Source organism: Schistocerca gregaria, chromosome 6, assembly GCF_023897955.1.
Source record: "Schistocerca gregaria isolate iqSchGreg1 chromosome 6, iqSchGreg1.2, whole genome shotgun sequence".
In the NCBI taxonomy this organism is placed as follows: domain Eukaryota; kingdom Metazoa; phylum Arthropoda; class Insecta; order Orthoptera; family Acrididae; genus Schistocerca; species Schistocerca gregaria.
This window is the reverse complement of record NC_064925.1, coordinates 235,541,589-235,556,271: the sequence shown is the minus strand read 5'-3', so window position 1 is coordinate 235,556,271 and position 14,683 is coordinate 235,541,589.

Sequence of the window (14,683 nt, the reverse complement as noted above, 5' to 3'; positions counted from 1 at the left end):
TCTGTGCCGACTATGTGCCAATCAATCGTTTTCTTCGAGGTAATTCGTAATGTTCGAACGCAGTATATGTCCCGAAAATCTACTGCCAATCGATGTTAGTGATATGGGCCTGTAATTCAGCGGATTACTCCTACTTCCCTTTCTGGGTATTGGTGTGACTTGAGCAATTTTCTAGTCTTTAGGTACGGATATTTCTGTGAGCGAGCGGTTGTATATAATTGCTAAATATGGAGCTATTGTATCAGCATACAATGAGAGTAACCTAACTGGTATACAATCTGGACAGGGGGCCTTACCTTTATTAAGTGATTTAAGCAGCTTTGCAACACCGAGGATATCTACTTCTATGTTTCTCATCTTGGCAGTTGCCCTTGATTGGACTGCAGGAATATTTACTTCGTCTTCTTTGATGATGGAGTTTAATAAGTCTGCTTTAGTGGCACTGTCATCAGTGACTTCACCGGTTTTATCGCGCAGTAAAGGTATTGATTGCTTCTTGCCACTGGTGAGCTTTATGTTTGCCAGAGCTCGAGACAGAGTTTCGTTGTAGAAATTATTGAAAGTATCTCGCATTGAAGTACGTTCTATATTTCGAACTTCTGCAAAAGTGGTCAGTCTTGGGGATTTTTCGTTCTTTTAAATTTGGCACGTTTTTTCCACTGCTTGTGTAACAGCGATCTGACCCGTTTTGTGAACCATGGGGCATCAGTACCATGAGTTATTAATTTATGTGGTATGTATCAATTGCTGTCGATACTATCTCTTTGAAATCATTACATAACTTTTCTTCGCTTACATGATCAGATCGGAAGAAGTGCAGACTGTCTCTTAACGAGGCATCAAGAGCATTTTAATCACCTTCTTTAAATAAATGTACTTTGCGTTCCTTTTTTATGGTTGTAGATGTTATGTTATTCAGCCTAGCAGCAACTGCCTAGAGGTCGCTAATCTCTGTATTCGGCACGATACTTACTATTTATGCAGGTTTATTTGTTGCTAAGAGGTCAAGTATGCTTTCGCAACTATTTACGCTTCGAGTGGACTCATGAGCTAATTGTTCAAAATAATTTTCTGAGAAAGCATTCAGTACCATTTCGGATGACGTTTTATGCCTGCCGTCGGCTTTAAACGTATAATATTTCCAGCATATCGATGGTAGATTGAGGCACCACCGACTATAATTGTATAATTAGGGTACTTATTTGAAATGTTCCCTGAAATGTTCAGCAACTATATCTTCTGAGTCGGGGGTCGGTAAAACGATCCAATTAATACTTTAGTCCAACTGTCAAGCATAATCTCTACCCATACAGTTGAGCAGGAACTATCTACTTCAGTTTCATTACAAGGCAAATACTCCACCACCAACTGTATTTAATCTTCCTTTCCAAACACTGTTATATTTTTTGAAAATTTTCGGCTGAACTTGCTTCCGGGTTTACCAAGATTTCTGTACCTATAAGTATTTCAGCTTCATTGCTTTCTATTAGGGCTTGGAGCTCTGGTTCTTTCCCAGCTCAGCTACGATAACTTACAACTACAATACTGATCGTTTCTACAACTACCTTATTGCGCTTCACCTTTCATCTTTTAGACGGACGGACGGATCTTTTAGACGGTTCCCTGAGACCCTCTAACCTAAAAAAAGCCGCCCATCCCTTTCCACACTACCCCCGCTACCAGTGTAGCCGCCTCCTGTGTGTAGTGGACTCCTGACCTCTTAAGAGGAACCCGGAAACCCATCACCCGATGGCGCAAGTCAGGATGCAGCCTACACGGCACATAACCGCCTGAACCTCTGACTCAGACCCTCCACTGCACCAAATGACCACAGTCGGTTCTATCGACGATGCTGCAGATGGTGAGCTCCGCCTTAATCTCGCAATCAAGACTGGCAGTCTTTACCATTTCCGCTAGCCACCCGAAACCACAGAGAATCTCCTCCGATCTAAAGTGAAACACGTCATTGGTACCGACATGAGTTACCATGCAGTTGGCTCCACCCTGTACTCTTCGTGGCATCCGGAAGCACCCTTTCCACATCCGGAATGACTCCCCCCTAAATGCCCAAAGAATGCACACTGGCATCCTTCCCCGGCTTGGCAGCCATCTTCTTAAGGGGCCCCATTACACGCCGAAAGTTGGAGCTCCCAACCACCAGAAAACTCACCCTCTGTGAATTCCCAGACGTTGCAGGCCGAAAAGCATCCTCTGTAAGAGGGTGGACCACTGTATCCGGCTTAGAGACATAGTCAGCCACTATAACGCCCGAAATCTGTTCGTCAAACAAAGCTTGGAGGCTCTACGGTTGGCCCCTTGGAAAGTTTTTTGCTGCCTGCCAGACTTTGTAATGATCTCCCACTCGACCACGGGTGCGGGGTCAACGTCAGTGCAGGCAGTACCTGGGGCGGCCACAGGAGTGGAATTGTGGGACGTGCTCGACGTCCCTCGCATCCCTGTGTCCGACCTCCACAGTCATGGCCCTTGGCAGCAGCCTTCTGTGGCCTTATTATATTTTAGCAGTTTAAGCTTTCTTTAACACCACTAGCACCTTTGTGAATGTTGAATCTTTCTCTGTGTACCGAACACCCTATAAAGTTACGAGATTACAGTTGGTTGTCCTTTATTTCCAAGCCTGAATGTCCGCCAGTCAATTCCAGATGTGTCGGCGGAGAAGAATCATGTGCACGACCTAACTGTCTTATAGTAATCCTCACAATTCATGAGGTAGAAGTCGTTCGTGGGTACTTTACTTCATTAATTGATGACAACATAATGAAAATATAGTTGTTGCAGTTCAAGTATACAGTAACAAACAATGGTTCTCACATTCTCAGAAATGAAAGCAAACGTAATATAATAGTACAAACGATGTATATAAAGGTTCCTTTCAGCAGTCCCTTAGCTTTAAAGTCACAACTTATCAATTTCTTCTACATAGCATAGTCCTCCATCGATGTGTACTATAAGCACAGGAAACAAAATGGATATAGACTGAAGAGCCAAAGGAACTGGTACGCCTGCTTAATATCGTGTGCGGTTCTCGCGAGCACTCATAAGTGCCGCAACACGACGTGGCATGGACTCGAATAATGTCTGAAGTAGTGCTGGAGGGAACTGACGCCATGAATCCTGCAGGGCTGTCCATAAACCAGTAAGAGTACGAGAGGGTGGAGATCTCTTCCGAACAGCACGTTACAAGGCATAACAAGTATGCTCAATAATGCTCATGTCTGGGGAGTTTGGCGGCAAACGGAAATGTTTAAACTCAGAAAATTGTTCCTGAAACCACTCTGTAGAAAATTCTGTACGTGTGCGGTGCTGCATTGTCCTACTGGAATTGCCCAAGTCAGTCGGAATGCACAATGGACATGTATGAATTCAGGTGATCGGACAGGATGCTTACTTACGTGTCAACTGTCAGAGTCGTATCTAGATGTATCAGGGGTTCCACATCACTCCAACTGCACGCGCCCCGCAGCATTACAGAACTTCCACCAGCCTGAACAGTCCTCTGCTGACATGCAGGGTCCATGGATTCATAAGGTTGTCTCCATAACCGTACACGTCAAGCCGCTCGATAAAATTTGAAACGAGAGTCTTTCGACCAGGCAACATGTTTCCAGCCATCAACAGTTCAATGTTGGTGTTGATGGGCCCAGGCTAGGCGTAAAGCCTTGTGTCTAGCAGTCACCACGGATACACGGTTCGGAAAGTCCACATTGATTATGTTTCGTTGAATGGTTCGCACGCTGACACTTGTTGATGGGCTAGCATTGAAATCTGCACCAATTTGGATCTTGTAGGATCTTTTACCGGCCGCATCAATGTTGGAGGTTTGATGTTTTACCAAATTCCTGACACTCACGGTACACTCTTGGAGTGGTCGTACGGGGAGATCTCCACTTCATCGCTACCTCGGAGATGCTGTGTCCCATCGCTCGTGTGCCGACTACAAAACCACGTACAAACTCTCTTAAATCTTGATATCCTGCCATTGTAGTAGCAGTAACCGATCTAACAACTGCGCCAGACACTTGATGTCTTATACAGGGTCTTACATAAAGGTATGGCCAGACTTTCAGGAAACATTCCTCACACACGAATAAAGAAAATATGTTATGTGGACGTGTGTCCGAAAACGCTTACTTTCCATGTTAGAGCTCATTTTATTGCTTCTCTTGAAATCACATTAATCATGGAATGGAAACACACAGCAACCGAACGTACCAGTGTGACTTCAAACACTTTGTTACAGCAAATGTTCAAAATGTCCTCCGTTAACGAGGATACATGCATCCACCCTCCGTCGCATGGAATCCCTGATGCGCTGATGCAGCCCTGGAGAATGGCGTACTGTATCACAGCCATCCACAATACGAGCACGAAGAGTCTCTACATTTGGTACCGGGGTTGCGTAGACAAGAGCTTTCAAACGGCCCCCATAAATGAAAGTCAAGAGGGTTGAGGTCAGGAGAGTGTGCAGGCCATGGAATTGGTCCGCCTCTACCAATCCATCGGTCACCGAATCTGTTGTTGAGAAGCGTACGATTACTTCTACTGAAATGTGCAGGAGCTCCATCGTGCATGAACCACATGTTGTGTAGTACTTGTAAAGACACATGTTCTAACAGCACAGGTACAGTGTCCGGTATGAAATCATGAAAACATGTTCCATTGCGCGTAGGTGGGCGAAACTAAAATGAGCTCTAACATGGAAATTAAGCGTTTCCGGACATATGTCCACATAACACCTTTTCTTTATTTGTGTGTGAGGAATGTTTCCTGACCGTTTGGCCGTACCTTTTTGTAACACCCTGTATAGTCGTTGGCGACCGTAGCTCCGCATTCTGCCTGTTTAATTGCCTCTGTATTTGAATACGTATGCCTATACGAGTTTCCTTGTCAGTTCAGCATATATAAAATTCTGAGAGACAGAAGTGCGATCACCTAAGGTGGCAGCAAGAAAGGCAAAGCAAATATTATTGTAGCCTCTAAAAAATAAACTCCGTTCGAACAGGGGCCGGAAGTCCCAATGGTGTTAACCAACCGACGTGTTATCTTCAGCCTTTAGGCGTCAAATGATCCGGGTATGGAGGGGTGTGAGGTCAGCATACCTCTCTCCCGGCCGCTGTCGGTTTTAGTGACCGGAGCCGCTACTTCTCAGTCAAGTAGCTCCTTAATTTGCGTCACTAGGGCTGAGTGCACCCTACTTGCGTACAGCGCTCGGCAAACCGGACGGTCACATTGTAGCCTCTTGTGCTCTATCGAATATTGACGGGTGAGTAAAGAAAAATTTCTTTAAATACGTCTGATGTTCGTTATTGTAAGAGAGCGAAAATTTTAACCTGCGAAATTGATACAGACAATATGAAGCATTGTAAGTCCCCGTAAAAGAATGAAGTAATCGTAGAAAGTCTAGCAGAGGGAAGGCATCTTTAAAAAAGTGTATTCCAGGGGAACGGTGCAGTTAGTTGAGCGTCAGCTACTGAACTCAAAAATAATTGACTTGGCTTTGAACACTTGTTGAAGAGCTGTTCGGACAACCAGTCCGCAAAACAGATGATCAAAGATGTAGGGCGTAACACGTGTATGGATGCTGGGTAAACGTGAACACTACTTACGGATTAGACCCACACCCTGTGGCTGACTAGTGGCTACAAGGCAGTACGCGGAGCGGTATATGATCGTTGGACATGTGATCAGCATGAACTCTCACCGAAGGAAAAGACTAATTATTGGATAATAGTCAATATGTCATACACGCAAGCTCATACTATAGTGTCCTGTTACTGCTCCGCGGCTGCCCGCACAAGATGGCACGTTTGCGCTGTAAACACCAGCCACTTGTTTTGTATAGGTCTCGTAGCGTACTGTCATCGGCGATCTCTCACCAATTCACTAACTGATGACAGCGCAGATAAACGACTATCAGTTATCTTGCACGAACGTAACGGTGCTTTTGGGAAGACTGGGGGGGGGGGGGGGGGGTGAGAAGGATAGTAAAAAATATCCAGCAGGTACAGTATTTATACGAAAACGTATTTTGCATTCTACATAATTGTGAACTGCCACTTCAAAAGGGACGGCAAAAATAAAATTTTACGTTGATGGGGACTTTTGTTTCCCGAAATGAGATGGGAATATTGTTTAAATATCTCTGAGCACTATGGGACTTAACATCTGTGGTCATCAGTCCCCTAGAACTCAGAACTACTTAAACCTATCTAACCTAAGGACATCACACACATCCATGCCAGAGGCACCGCACGGCCACAGCAACCGGCGAGATGGGAATTAGTCGGTATACGCGTACAGAAAGTACAAGTAAAAAAAAAAAAAAGTTGAACTGAAGTAGTAGAATGTAGGAAAAAATAACTGAAAATGTACACACCTACACAAGAACATCTCCTTCAGCCATGATGCATTGATTATTTGATCTTTGTGAAAAAGGAATCTTAAAGAACGATTTACGAAACGATTAAATCCATAAAACGAAAAATATCCGATCCCAAACAATTGTAGCGGAAAAAATAGCGACCAACCCGACAACAGATAAAGGAGGGAAGTTTTTGAAACAGGCAACTCAAATATCTGTGGAACCAGAGATTTAATGCGAGAAGATCTCAGCAGGTAGGCCCATAATAATAAGTTAATATTATTAAACATCAAAATCGTTTTATTAGAGAACAACAGATCGATAGACACTGTGTGATATTAAAACCGTCAGTACAAGTCACAGACTTAATATAAAATATTGGAGTAATATTAAAGAATCTTAACTAATTTCCCTTTTAGCAGTAACTTTCCATGTGGCAGACCATGGAAGACAATGTAGAAATAGGCTGCGCACAGTATGAAGAAACGCAATGCCGTCAACCATAGAACAATGATTCATATTACTGATAAAGACGTTATCCGTCGCGGCCGTTTGCAGGAACATGTCGTAATTCTCTCCCTACGAGGAATGGAGCTTTAAGTCATACCAGAATTGTCTGTTTGCACAGTGTACGAGATCACAGGTGATACGCTGCCTACGGAACGACAAAAAGCTTACCACACTCGTTCTGAAAGCTCATTCTACGAAAAATATCGATCAAGAAGTCAACTTTACTTTCTACACATATGAACATATACACAGTCATATACACTAGGCTTCACATTATTTTCTGGAACATACCGTCGGAGAATTAAGTGAAAGAAGCACTTTCTACCATAGGGTGAACCATACTGATGACATGATCGAATGTCACTGTAGCTTCGTACACGTGCACAGCAATGTAAATGATTGTAACTGTGACGACTGTAATTGGTACAACGACGGCCAGATTGTATTAGCGTTGTTAAAAAGGTTCCTGCCGTATATGAGGGCTGCTAACAGCGTCAGATGTCCAGTGACTCCTCTGAAGGGCACGGAGATTTAGTGTACTTTTGTGAGACAGCAAAATTAGATTTTTTAAAGAGCATCATTGCGAGTCTGCATTTAGCTGGCTGGTCAAACCATGCAGTACCCATATTTGCGGTGGATTCTTATGTTACAGTGGCCCGCTGATGGCCTGCATGGGAACGCGAGGGTAAGCTCACTTTCGTCGTAGATCCTGCCGAGCACGTCAGACCACCACAAGTGGTATTGTGAGCCAGGCACATCGTAATCCGCTTACATCCGTGCATGCTACCCGGTCTAGGAGATTCCCTGCAACGTTCAGAAAGATGAAAACTGTGTGCCGGTCCGAGAAGCGAACTCGGGACCTTGCCCTTCGCGCGCAAGTGCTCTACCAGCTGAGCTACCCAAACACGATTCATGACCCATCTTCACAGCTTTAGTTCCGCCAGTATCTTCTGAGTCATCCCTCATCAATGGCCGGAGACTTGCAGTAGAAAATTAGGAAATTAACGTTCCATGAGTCCATACGCTTCGGCTGAGTCTAGAGATGTGTCGCAGCCGAGAAGTAGTGACTGTTGATGACTGACGTCGCATTGTTATCAACTATAAGTCATGGTTCTTCAAGACCCCAGCTGACAAACATTGTCGAGTATGATGGCGACAGGGGGAGAAGTCCCACTCTTCCAATGTTTTGGAGACGGAGGGTGGTGTTACTCCCGGGGTACTGAACTTCATCTCACGGCTGGTAATAATTGAAGGAAATCTGACAGCACAGTGGTACGTTGCGAGGTAACGCGCGAGTCGTGGCGGCCTGAAAATATTCAAAGTTCAGAATTGGCGGTCCCCGCTCGGGCCGCTCGGTAAGGCTAGGCTCGTTAGCAACCACGTGATGCCGCACAACGGCCGAACCACGTGGTCCATCGAGCACGTGGCTGGGAATTCCTTGGTGACGCTGTGCGCCGGGAGTGCCAAAGATGGCGGACTTTGTGAAACCTTAATGGCTGACATTTAACAGTTCGTGTGAAATTAATAATAGCCAGATGAATCATGATACCTCAAAAAGAAACATGTACGTTACCAGTCTTTGCACGACGATTCTGTTGGTGTAATCAGATTTTCAATATCTTTATTATTTTAAAGTTTAGTATATGACTGTAAATTATAGAAGTAACACGCAGCAACGAATTTCCGAAATGTAAACGCGTCATCCGATTTTATAGATCGCCGTGTGTTCATAAAGCTAGTAGTGTAAAACTAATTTGGTATGAATTACGGGCATGTAACTTGAATAGTACATGCGTTGTTGGAGGTCAAAGTGGCCGATTACTATCGATCGCATCAGGCCATAAGTACTCTACAGTTACACGAAAAAAACGGTAGCAGCATACTTATAAATATATTTATTCACCTATGTCTTTGTTAATATACGATATATATTATTCATGAAATTTGGTTAAATATTTACGGTGTTTTAGAAAGCACAGAGACATCGGCTAATGGCCTTCCTTTTGTTGCTATTCCTTTGATAGATGTTTATTGAATTTGTTTATGTATCCAATAACGTGTTTTAGAGCGTGTTTAAGGTCCATCCGTAGGAATATTTATTGAATTTCAAGTTATTTAAATGTATCTCCAGTATTTCGTATGTGTTTAAATATGTTTGTGAGTGTACGTAGGATTGAAGACATAGATCGAGTGCTCTAGCCAGTCACAGCGCTCGTGAATGGGGAGACTGGATGGAAGCGAGTTGTTAAGAGGCAGGCGAGAGAGACAGTCGCACTGGACATGAGATGTGCTGGACGTGACGGCGCGACGGACGCACAGTCGCGAGAGGGACTTGGAGAGTGTGGAGCGGCTTACGCGTGGTCGCGGCAGTAGAAATATTTCGTAGTGCTGACTTGTGCACATGTGAGATTTCAGTGGCTTCTACAGTGAAGACGTAGTGTGCGTTGCTTTGTTGTTCATAACTAATCAAGTGATGTGGGAATCTTTGTTACCTTGTTATTCAACTTATATTTTATTTAATTGCTGGACCATCGACACCAATAAGTGTTTTGAAGAAATATACCACATTCTGAAAAGTACTTCTACTATCATACTCATCATTTAAAGTCGTTAAGATAGTACCCGCAAATTTTATTTAATAGCAATCCTTCATTTATAAATGTATATGTCTGCAAAAAGCAGACATAATGTCTGCAAGGATACCGCAATCACTTTTTGTACACTGTTATGTATAACCCGTCTTGACTGACCGGTTTCGGTTCCTCTAGAACCATCTTCAGATCTGCAATTTCGGTTACAGTCGTAACCCGTCCACAGGAGTGTGGACGTGTTACGCCTGTAACCGAGATTGCAGTTCTGAAGATGGTTCTAGAGGAACAGAAACTGGTCATGTGAATAAACATTTTTGCAATCAAGACAGGTTATAAGTAACATATTTATATGTTACATTCATAATTCCACGAGCCATAGAAACTTCGACCATTCCATTCATGTGTTTAATTCGCAATTGCCGAGCGATAGAAACCTTCGACCACTCGATTCATGTGTTTATTCTTATCGTATACTGTGACTCAACTGTATTTGGCCTGTAATGCGACAACAATGTATCCCAGTCCCTAGACAACGAAACCAGTCAAAACTTTTAATATTGAAATTCATAGTCGGAGGGTGCATAGTTATTTGAAAGCCCGCAACGTCGGACACCGTGCACCCTCACGTATTTCCTCTCATGCGGAAGTATCGTGGTGTCGAATTTCCAATAGGACAGTTCTCGTCTACACATTTCACGTGATTCTATGAACTACCTGTGTAATGTTGAGTTAGTACCATATCCACCAAGATTTCCAGATTTATATGTTTGTGGCGTCTATGACATATGACACAGTGGCCTTATACTGTATAAGGGAAATTATTGATGAAAGCAGAATAGTTGCACCGGGGCTCAAACCTGTATCGTCCGCTTAATGCAATCGTTTGCCTTAACATCTTCTGCCGTATGGACACGCTTCAGGGCCGACCCAAATTCTGAACTAGTTACACGTTAGGAGAGTTCCCGTTCATTAACCACACTGATCGAACCATTGTTTGTATTCCTGCAAGATTTTGGACGTGGTTTCCGGCAGCATTCAAGATATCAGGAGCCTTGGTTTACACGATATGTGTTGACTGTTCCTTCGGAATTGTTGGAGGGAACAGACACCACTGTGTGACAAAGCGCCGATACTTATACTAGACAAGAGAAATCAGGACACCGGCTGCAATCTGGCACTGAATCAAATTCAATGGTGAAAGCTGAAAGTTTGTACCGGACCAGGACCGAAGCCTCAGCCCACCAGACACGCTCCATGGTCGACCCATGTTCTCATCCTGCGTCTCGCTAGTAGCTATCCTATTGGACATTTCCGACACAACAGACATCACACATATAGAGTCATACGAGCGAAGACTGCTCCTGATTCCTTCAGCGGAGACGATCACGACGTCTGAACTGATTCAGGATTACAGAAAGTACTGTAAGCAATGAAACTAATGGACAAGAACGCTGTTATCGTGTGACGTATTCAGAAATTGGGTCGGCCGTGAAGCGTGTCCACATGGCTGACGCAGTTAAACGGAATGATAAGGCAACAGCTCGTAGAAAAAATGAGCCGGACATCCGGATTCGACTCCCGTACAATATAAGGTTTCAACTTCCACCAATGAATTGAATTCAGTACCCCATTCCGCCTGATGTCTTAATTTCCGTTATCTTATTTCCAGATCTGTTGCCTATAGAACATGTATTGGAACAGCTCGGATGTCAACTATGCCCCCGAGCCAGTATCCAGAGTATCAAGGGCCACCAAAAATAGATATCTGTGGCCCAGAATTCCTCTGGAAATGATGCAAAGATCTTTATCACACACTTCCCAAACGAGTCAATGCATAACTGCAGGGCAGAGCCGGTGCAGCGTGATACTGGTGAGTTGCCCCATACGTCAAAGTTCATCTACATCCACATACGTACTCCGCAATCCACCATACGGTGCGTGGCGGAGAGTACCTCGTACCACAACCAGCATCTTCTCTCCCTGTTCCAGTACCAAACAGAACGAGCCCTAATCTCTCTTATCTTATCTTCGTGGTCTTCCCGCGAAATGTAAGTTGGCGCCAGTTAATTGTACTGCAGTCAGCCTCAAATGCTGGGTCTCTAAATTTCCTCAGTAGCGATTCACGAAAAGAACGCCTCCTTTCCTCCAGAGATTCCCACCCGAGTTCCTGAAGCATTTCCGTAACACTCGCGTGATGATGAAACTTACCAGTAACAAATCTAGCAGCCCGCCTCTGAATTGCTTCTATGTCCACCCTCAACCCGAACTGATAGGGATCCCAAACGCTCGAGCAGTACTCAAGAATAGGTCGAATTAGTGTTTTATAAGCGGTCTCCTTTACAGATGAACCACATCTTCTCAAAATTCTACCAATGAACCGACGCCGACTATCCGCCTTCCCCACAACTGCGATTACATGCCTGTCCCTCTTCATATCGCTCTGGAATATGGTATGTTTGAATCTCAATCCGTGAAGATTCATTTCATGTCCTCCACCCCCACTGGAAGCTTAGTTTGATGTCAGGCATTGTAGATATAACCAAGGATTGTGGGTGGTGTTCCTTCGTATTTAGCTGAGAGGTCTCTGATTTTGTAGGTGAGGAATGAAAAGAAATAAAATAATAAATATATGTATAAAACGGAGTAGTGGTGGGTGATTTGTGAACAAATATTCAATAACTTGTACAGTGTAATTCAGAATATGTGGTACAAGCTGAGCTACGATAAGGATTTTTTTGGAAAGTGGCCAAACTGGCCGAGTACACTATGGAGATAGAAAAACAAATCGTCCCCAGTACTCAAAAAATCCAAAATGTTACCACTTCTAGTGTTAAATATCGGAGCGTGTGGAGTTGTGCAGTATGGTGGCTACTTACTCAGCTGTTTTTTTGGAAAATAGACACATTTCTATTTAAACGTTATACACACTATATGTGTGTTTTACCCTCCGTAGATTCTTTTTTTCTGTACCGAGATTAAATCACCCTTGGTGAAGATCTTTAGCTTATTTTTATTTTCACTAGGAAAAAATTGAGTTGAAACGGAGCTATCATTGCTGGTAGACCAGGAGGAAGATTTAAATTACGACTTGTGGCGTTTGCTTCTCTGTACGACGGCTACCATTGGTAGGCCACAGTCATAGGCTAATAGTCCCGCACTGAAGGAGCGTTGTTGGCTAAACTCCTGGGGCCCATCGTCATTAGATAGAATGGCACTATTCCACATTTACGCTGGAGAAGAGTTATTGGTTGAAATTCCTCCTACTGTTATTGGTTGGCCGTCATCGTTCGCTAGATTCAAAACGGACGACCAAGAGAGGGGGGATGTTTACCCAAAATATTATTGTTCGCCGAGGTGACTTGCAGGGCGTTGTTTATGTCTCTCGCACACCGCGGCCACATATTCACTTCCTTGAAAGCGGTGAGCCACGATGCCGGAAGCCTATACCCGTCCTCTCTATTGATATTAGATGCATTCTTGGAAATTTCAACCGCTTCCGACCCTATCTTCTGTAAATGTCTGTTTCATTAGCCAGCTCACGTACGTTATTAAAATCGATCTCAGAGCCACAGTTCACATGATGTTCCGCTACTGCCCATTTTGCACTTTGCTTTAGCCACATGTGCGTTCGTTTCCTTAATGCGTTCTTTAACAGTTCTTCCCGTTTATCATATATACACTTTGCCGCAGCCACATGTCACATGATACACTATGTGACCAAAAGTATCCGGGCGCCTGGCTGAAAATGTCTTACAAGTTCGCGGCGCCCTCCATCGGTAACGCTGGAATTCAATATGGTGTTGGCCCATCCTTAGTCTTGATGACAGCTTCCACTCTCGCAGGAATACGTTCAATCAGGTGTTGGAAGGTTTCCTGGTGAGCGGCAGCCCATTCTTCACGGAGTGCTGCACTGAGGAGAGATATCGATGTCGGTTAGTGGGGTCTCGCACGAAGAGGTCTTTCCAAAACGACCACACCATACCACCACCGCCTCCGACTTTTACTGTTGGCATTAAACACTGTGGGAGATGACGTTCGCCGGGCATTCGCCTTACCCTCACACTGCCATCGGATCGCCACATTGTGTACCATGATTCATCAGTCCACACAACATTTTTCCACTGTTGAATCGTCCAATGTTTACGCTCCTTACATCCAGCGAGGCGACGTTTGACATGTACCGGCGTGACGTGTGGCTTATGAGCAGCCGTCCTAGTACTTCCAGTGGATCCTGATACAGTTTCGAATTCCTGTGTGATGGTCTGGATAGATGTCTGCCTATTACACATTACGACCCTCTTCAACTGTCAGTCAACAAACGAGGTCGACCTGTACTCTTTTGTCCTGTACGTGTACCTTCACGTTTCCACTTCACTATCACATCGGGAACGACGGACTTAGGTATATTTAGGACTATGGAAATCTCGTGTATAGACGTATGATACTAGTGTCACCCAGTCAACTGACCACGTGTGGTGTCCGTGAGTCCCTCGGAGCGCCACATTCTTTTCTCTCACGATGTCTAGTGACAAATGAGGTCACTGGTATGCAGTAACTGTCAGTAGGTGGCAGCACAATCCACCTAATATGAAAAAGTATGTTTTTGTGTGTGCCCAGATACATTTGATCACATAGTGCCGTAGCCTGCATTGTGGAGGCAATCAGATACATCCCTTTTCCGTCGGAATAATCTTTTATCTTGTTTTGACAAAAGAAAGATGTCTGAATACCATTTTTCTTTAGAATTATGCTAATGCGGTCAGTGACCCCAGAAACGTACTGTAACCTAATTCAATGGGAAGACGGCTCCTCGTCGTTCTTATTAGCGTTATTAATATTCCGCCTAAAAACCCTGGCGATGGAATAACGGTCATAGCTATTTTCCTCTTTAAAGAAGAAATGCAACCCCGATTCCAATTTGTTGTCATCGCTGATGCGGAAGATAAGTGAAGACAGAGTGTTGAGTACTGCTTGCTACTGGGCTGGATGGTGGTGCGAAGTGGCATCTACACACCTGTTTGTGTTAGTCGGCTTTGTGTACACTCTGTGACCTAGAATGTTACCATATCTTCTGTATACGAACACATCTAGGAGCGGGAGACCGGCCTCACTCTCAGCCTCCAAAGTGAATTTGATTTTGGGGTGAATTCCATTTAGTAAATTGTAGAACGCACGAAGTTCTTCTTCGCTGTGTGGCCATATA